The sequence below is a fragment of the Myotis brandtii genome, unplaced genomic scaffold (genome assembly GCF_000412655.1).
Source record: "Myotis brandtii unplaced genomic scaffold, ASM41265v1 scaffold125, whole genome shotgun sequence".
NCBI lineage: Eukaryota > Metazoa > Chordata > Mammalia > Chiroptera > Vespertilionidae > Myotis > Myotis brandtii.
In genome coordinates, this window is record NW_005354385.1 from 8,630,684 (window position 1) to 8,637,291 (window position 6,608).

Genomic DNA, 6,608 nt, shown 5'->3' on the forward strand with positions numbered 1-6,608 from the left:
GCAGGCAGGCAGGTGAGTGGTTAGGAGCCAGCAGTCCTAGATTGTGAAAGGGATGTCCGACTGCCGGTTTAGGCCCAATCCCTGTAAACCGGCAGTAGGACATCCTTCGAGGAGTCCCAGATTGAAGAGGGTGCAGGCCGGGCTGAGGGACACCCCCCCGCCGTGCACAAATTTTGTGCACCGGGCCACTAGTATTTTCATAAAAATCATGACTAAATCTTTTCGAACACAAAAAAACTTGAACATGCACATGTGCACCAAGGCACCAAATGTTGCAAATAATTTAGCAGATTCATGAACCTCTAAAGTAAATCTGTGGATACTATGGGAGTCTAAAAAACTCAGTGAAAGACCATTGAATTAGGGTAAGCAATATGGCATTATAGTATACTTCAGACTGGAAGGAAAGCTAGGATACATTTAGGTAGAAGCTATTTGGTTGTCAGGGCCAATGACCTAGGGGTCATTTAATGCCTATATGAGCAAGTGTCACAGATTCTCTTCAATTCTGGGCAAGACATGGTGTTCTAAAAAGGAGTAAGATTTAGGGAAAGAGTTAGAGGACTTGGTTAAATAAATGGGAAAAAAAACAATTAAGTCAGGCAGGCCCAAACCAACTTACAAATTCAATTCTGTTTGATAAAAGGATTAGTTTCAGGAAATACAACTGGCAAGAATAATTGAGGAAGAAGTTAATTCTCCCTTCTGTGACCCCAAACATTAAAGGCAAAAGATGAAAACTAGTGCTTCCAGTTAAATTATCAGCAGCAAAGACATTAATACCATACCAGGGTTTTTGAAAATTTTATACCATAATAATATGTCTGTGAGTTCAGTAACAAAAAAAATGTGTTTGTATTCATATGTATTTAATTTTAAATTATCTTTTATTTTATTTTTTATTGTTTACACTATTACAGATGTTCCCCATTTTCCCTCCTCTTGCCCTCCTCCATTCAGCCCTCTCCCTACTCCCAGCCTTCACCACATTGTTGTCAGTGTCCATGAGCTATGGCTATATTCTTTGATAACTCATTTAATTTCATTTTACAGAAGTCTTAATGCATAAAACCATTACATTGGAAATTAATAATAAAAATATTTTTTTCACCACAAATAGCTTGAAGAACATCAATCTGAAAGGAATTAAACAACCCTAGGCACCTAGAAAATCAAGGGAGTAGGGCATGTTTTCTCTGTTAAAATTTAACATTAGAAATTGTAGAAAATGTTAAAAGTACCTAGTAACTTCTAATTCAGGTACAGAGCAACAGAATGAATGTAGCATTTGTAAATTCCTTGCCATTTAGACCAAGTGGCTTATTGATCTTCGGTTTGATTCAGTCTGAGAAGCAGGTTACTTGCCTATAATACAAGTTCACTAGAATAAACTTGGAAAAAACTACTATGGAGTGGAAATTAACAGAAAATTATCTATTATCTTCTCACTTTTTTTATTTTAATTTTTGGTTAATCCTCACATGAGGATATTTTTTCCATTGATTTTTAGAGATAGTGGAAGGGAGGAGGAGAGTAAGAGAGAGGAACATCCATATAAGAGAGACACATTGATTGGTTGCCTCCTGCATGCTCACCAACCGGGGCTGGGATCAAACCTGCAACAGATTTACATGCCCTTGATTGGAATCAAACCCGGGACCCTTCAGTCAACCGGCTGATGCTCTAACCACAGAGAAAAATGGGCTAAGGTCTCACTTTAAAATTTTTTTTAATTTATTTTATTTTTCTTGGCATTTTACCCCAAGTAAAAGAAGATTTTTTTCTTCTAGTCTGGTTCACAAATATTTTCCAAACAAAAGACAATTTCACCAAACAAAATGCAGATATACTTTTGCTAATCACAAATTCTGTGAATTCACAAAGCAAATGATAAGAGTGGCCAATTCATAGAAAATTAGATATTATTTCAATATGTTCAGCTTTGCTTTCCTCATTTTTAAACATTACCAAATTTAAAATTTTTACATATTCCTACAAAAAACAAATTCATCAAATTATTTTCTTTTAAAATACCCATAATTGTAATCAGGAGCTTTATTATCAAAATTATGTCAGGTGACACACATTTTGAAAAGATATAATGAGAATGTATTTAGAAGCTCTTGAAATGCTGAGATTATTTGTGATTCAGTTATTGGGTTAACTATAATTATCTTTCAGTTTCAGTTTCAAATGGCATTGCTAACTTAATTCTACTTATAGCCCTTTAAACAAAGCATTATGGCATTAGAATAATTTTGATAAGAAATAATGTTTGAGTAACTTATATGAATGAATTTAATGTACATATGAATGATAGACTCACAAAGTTGACAGAAGCCACATATATTGAAGAACTCTTAACTTTTTCAGGAATATTGTCCATTAAGTAACAATTACAACTGCATTTGAATATATCATGTCACGCAATATAAGCAGAAGGCTTCTTGGATTATGTAATACCTCTTCTTTGCCATTTTTTCTCCTTCAAGCTAGCTATTGAGCATTATCCTTCGGAATCGCTTGAGAATGATCAATAAGGCCAGAGAAGTTTTCTTGCCACTAGAGGAAGGAGAAACCAACATAATATGTTCTGCGACATGAACACTTTAAATCCAGCCCAGTCCCTAACCTGAAGTCACTGTCCCCTAACAGCTGCTGTCAGCTATCTCCAGAGACCTGAGGCAGAAAGTGGTATGACACAGCTGGGGAACTGAACTATTAATAATTAGAATACAACAGAAGTGTGAGCAAAATTCCTCAATGCAATTATTAACTGTTAAAACAGGAAATGGCACCTGATGCCTGCCCTTCCCACAGCCTAATCCTCCTGGCTGTCTGCACCATTCTCCTACCCTAGCCTGACAAAGCCAGATGTGGCTTGGGCTCAAGTGCCCTCATGATCTCTCTCTTGCAAGTGATTTAAACAAGGAACGATGGAAAAGACCTGAAAGCAATACCTCAAATTAACTTCAGTTAGTTTTTGATTGAAGAAGTTACAAAAAACTTTCCCTGGATTTCAGAAAACTCATAATTTTTTTTACAGTACTTCTCAATTTTTCTCAAAGCACACTAAAAATTACAATGTCTCTAATAGAATATGCAATGTAATAGATCACTGTATCTCTATTACATTACTAAAAAAGTACCATAAATATGATTGTTAAATGTATAAATGAATTTTTAATTATGTAACTTGAAAATTTCTATTGCTACATATTTTAAACTGGTTGATAAAAACAGGAAATTACTAATGAGAATTGGAGACAATGATATGGAATGCTGGAGGAGCCAAAGCAGTCCAGGTTTACAGAAATTCAGATGCTCTCACTGGCCAGGAAATAAGAAGAGCCCACACTTGTCCATATTCCAGCTGTACAAAGACGATTGATTGGAGTGCAGTCTTAAGAGATTAACAGGCAAGATTTTGAGAGAAAAGAACTCAGGAAGGTGGACAGGCACAGAATAGAAATGTAATAAGTCTCAAAGCTTGGAATCAAATTAGGAGCCTGCAGAGAGCAGTTATCCCAAAAGGAAACTGGTGTATAGGGAAGTCACATTGGAGAATGGAATCCTCTTGGTCAGCCACTGAAGGGTAAAGACAAACAAATAAACAAAACCAAAAACTTTATTTCCCTAATTGATTTCAAGCTTGCAGAATAAACATCTCCCAAGTCTCTACCTATATCTTTGTGGCTATAGCTTTGACACTACTTTGCATAAATTGTGATACTTTGGTGCCACCAAAGGGAGTAAAATCTAAATTTTCCATGTTCTCTAGCCTGTGTTTTTAAGAACAATACTTTGTACAATAGGAGAAAACCCAAATCAACTATCTATACTGACTAAACTAATTTTCCAATAAGTATGGTAAGCCAGGGACAGGGTGGCTTCAAATATGGATACCATTTTGAACACTTAGAGCAAATGTCATTCACTGAAAGTGAATCCCTATTAAAATAGCTTAAGGATTATTTTGTATGAATGATATAAAAGCAGGCTTTTATTATATAAAGGAAATTATCATTTTTTAATTTTTTAAATATATTTTTTTGTTGACAGTATTACAGATATCTCCCATTTCTCCCCCTTCTTCTCCCCTCCTCCCAGCCCCTACTCACCCCAGGTCTTCATTACCCCATTTCCTGTGTCCATGGGCTATGCATATAAGAATATACTAGTAAGTTCTTTGGTTTATCTCTTCTCATCCCCTCAACCCCACAGTGAAGTACTAGAATGTCAGTCTGTTCCATGCCTCCATGCTTGGGGTCTTCTTTTGTTGGCCAATTCATTTTGTTCATTAGATTCTACAAATAAGTGAGATTATATGATATTTGTCTTTCTCAGATTGGCTTATAAGGGAAATTATTAAAACATAGTAATAATAGAAAACAGGGTTGTCAGAATATGATGACACTGAGTATTTAAGGGAAGCCTATTAGTTATATAGGAAGACTCCTGAAAAAAAAATTGTTTCAGAAGTAGAAATTTAAAAGGGTGTATGAAAGGACATAAATTAGGAAATAAAGCATAAGTGACATGCGATATCCGGTATGTGCAATGTGGGTGTGATGGGCCTTCCAGTTATACTGATCACGGATTGAGTCAGTCAGAGGAAAGGACACAACCAAAGGCATTTGGGGAGAAAAGGTTTCTGTTCTGAAGGAAGACTAGGGAAGTGTTGCCTGCACAGTGCTGACAGTGCCTCCTGGCGTTTCCCTCACAGGGTTCTCTGTGGTTTCTCAGTGCAGGCACCACTGTTGCTGTTCCAGGCCCCTTAACACCCTGCTCCATTTTATTTCAGCTGTCAGGGTTGATAGAAATGCTTACACTTCCAAAGCAGGTTGGCATCTGCGGGAGTTAGGAAGGATACTTTTGTGAACCTTATACTACTCTGTTTTAACAACGTCTTTAAGGTCTGAAATCAGTAGTGTTTGTGGTCCAATGTGTTATACATTTCAGCTTTTACTTATAGTTTCTCACCCCAATGGGCTGGGTAGGAAGAAAAATGTGCCTAATTGACACCAAGGTTTGTTCAGAATGTTTGCTCCTGCCTGTAATTTTGCTCGTCTCTGGTGGTTCCCCCTGTATCTGCAGGGGATACATTCCATGACCCCCAGTGGGTGCCTGAAACCACAGATGGTACTGAACACTACATATACTATGTTTTTCCCCCCCCTATATATACGTATCTTTACACATAAAGAAAGCACTTTATGGCTTCTCTTTGGTATCCCCAAATTGCCAGGATCATTACTCTTGCACAATAAACTCATTATTTAGTAAAACAAGGGTTACCTGCACTCTAGCACTGTGATACCATGAAGGTTAACCTGATAACTGAGATGGCTAAGTGACTGATGGGCAGGGAGCATAGATAGCCTGAATATGTAGGACAGATGGAGGTTTTATATCCTGGACAGGATGGAGCAAGAGGGTAGAGATTTCATCATGCTACTCAGGCACACAATTTAAAACTGCAGAAAGGGCTAAGGGATATGGGGGACTATAATAAGTATTACTATAGGGCTAAGTCTATAGAGTTCTAGTCTTTCTCATCTTAGGATAAATTTTCCTTCAGAGACCTCCTCAACACCTCCTCCTATGTACATACCTGTGTGTGTAAATACATATTTATGTGTATACATGGATACACATATACACACATAGTAGCTGATAATTTTTCCCTTTACTCATATGTTATTTTAGGTTACATATTTGAGTATGACAATCTGGACATGCAAATAAAAATATGATTTCTGAAACTTAGTTTTCTCATTTGTAAGTCATTTCTTTATCTGGCATCAAAGTACCATACTATTTGTATTTCAAAATAAAGTTTCAGAATTAAAAGTGTTTTGGTTCTGATAGAACAATGATGAGGCAATAAAAATTAAATAAGAATTTGGTGTCTTGAACCCTAAAGAGTTTTATATAATAAGTATCCATTTTATCAATCAGCTTATTAACAGTCTGTGCTGTCCTCAAAAAGCCAATAGAATAGTTTCTAACTTCTAAAGAAATTGATAACACTGAGCATACTTAGGGATTATACTTAGAATTATCGTGGTTAATTAATCATTTTTCAGCTTGGAAATATGGTCGGATGTGTTTTTTTGTGAGTGTATGTTTTGTTGTGTTTTTTTTTTTTTTAGAAACAGCAGGGGTGGGCAAATGTATGTTTACAGTTGTGAGTACAAAAACACAGTTTACTCTTGTATTATTATTTATTAACTAGTAGTCCGGTGCACGAAATTCATGCACTGGGGTAGGGGGGGTGGAAAGGGGCCCCTCAGTCAGGCCTTCACCCTCTCCAATCTGAGACCCCTCAGGGAATGTCCAACTACCTGTTTGTGCCCACACTTTTAACAGATAACAGCTCCATTGTTGTTTCTTTCTTATGCTTAAAACCATTGGAATTAGTAGGTATTCAAAGTGTGTATACATTTTGGGGGGACACCCTGTATATCTCTAGTCAGCGGTGAAAGAAACCAACAGCAGATTTGGAACCCCCAGACAGGGAACCTCGCTCACTCCCCACATGTCTCCCCACTTCACTTTCCACCTTCGTGGGCAGCAGGAGAATCAACGTTTTCTCTCATTAATTC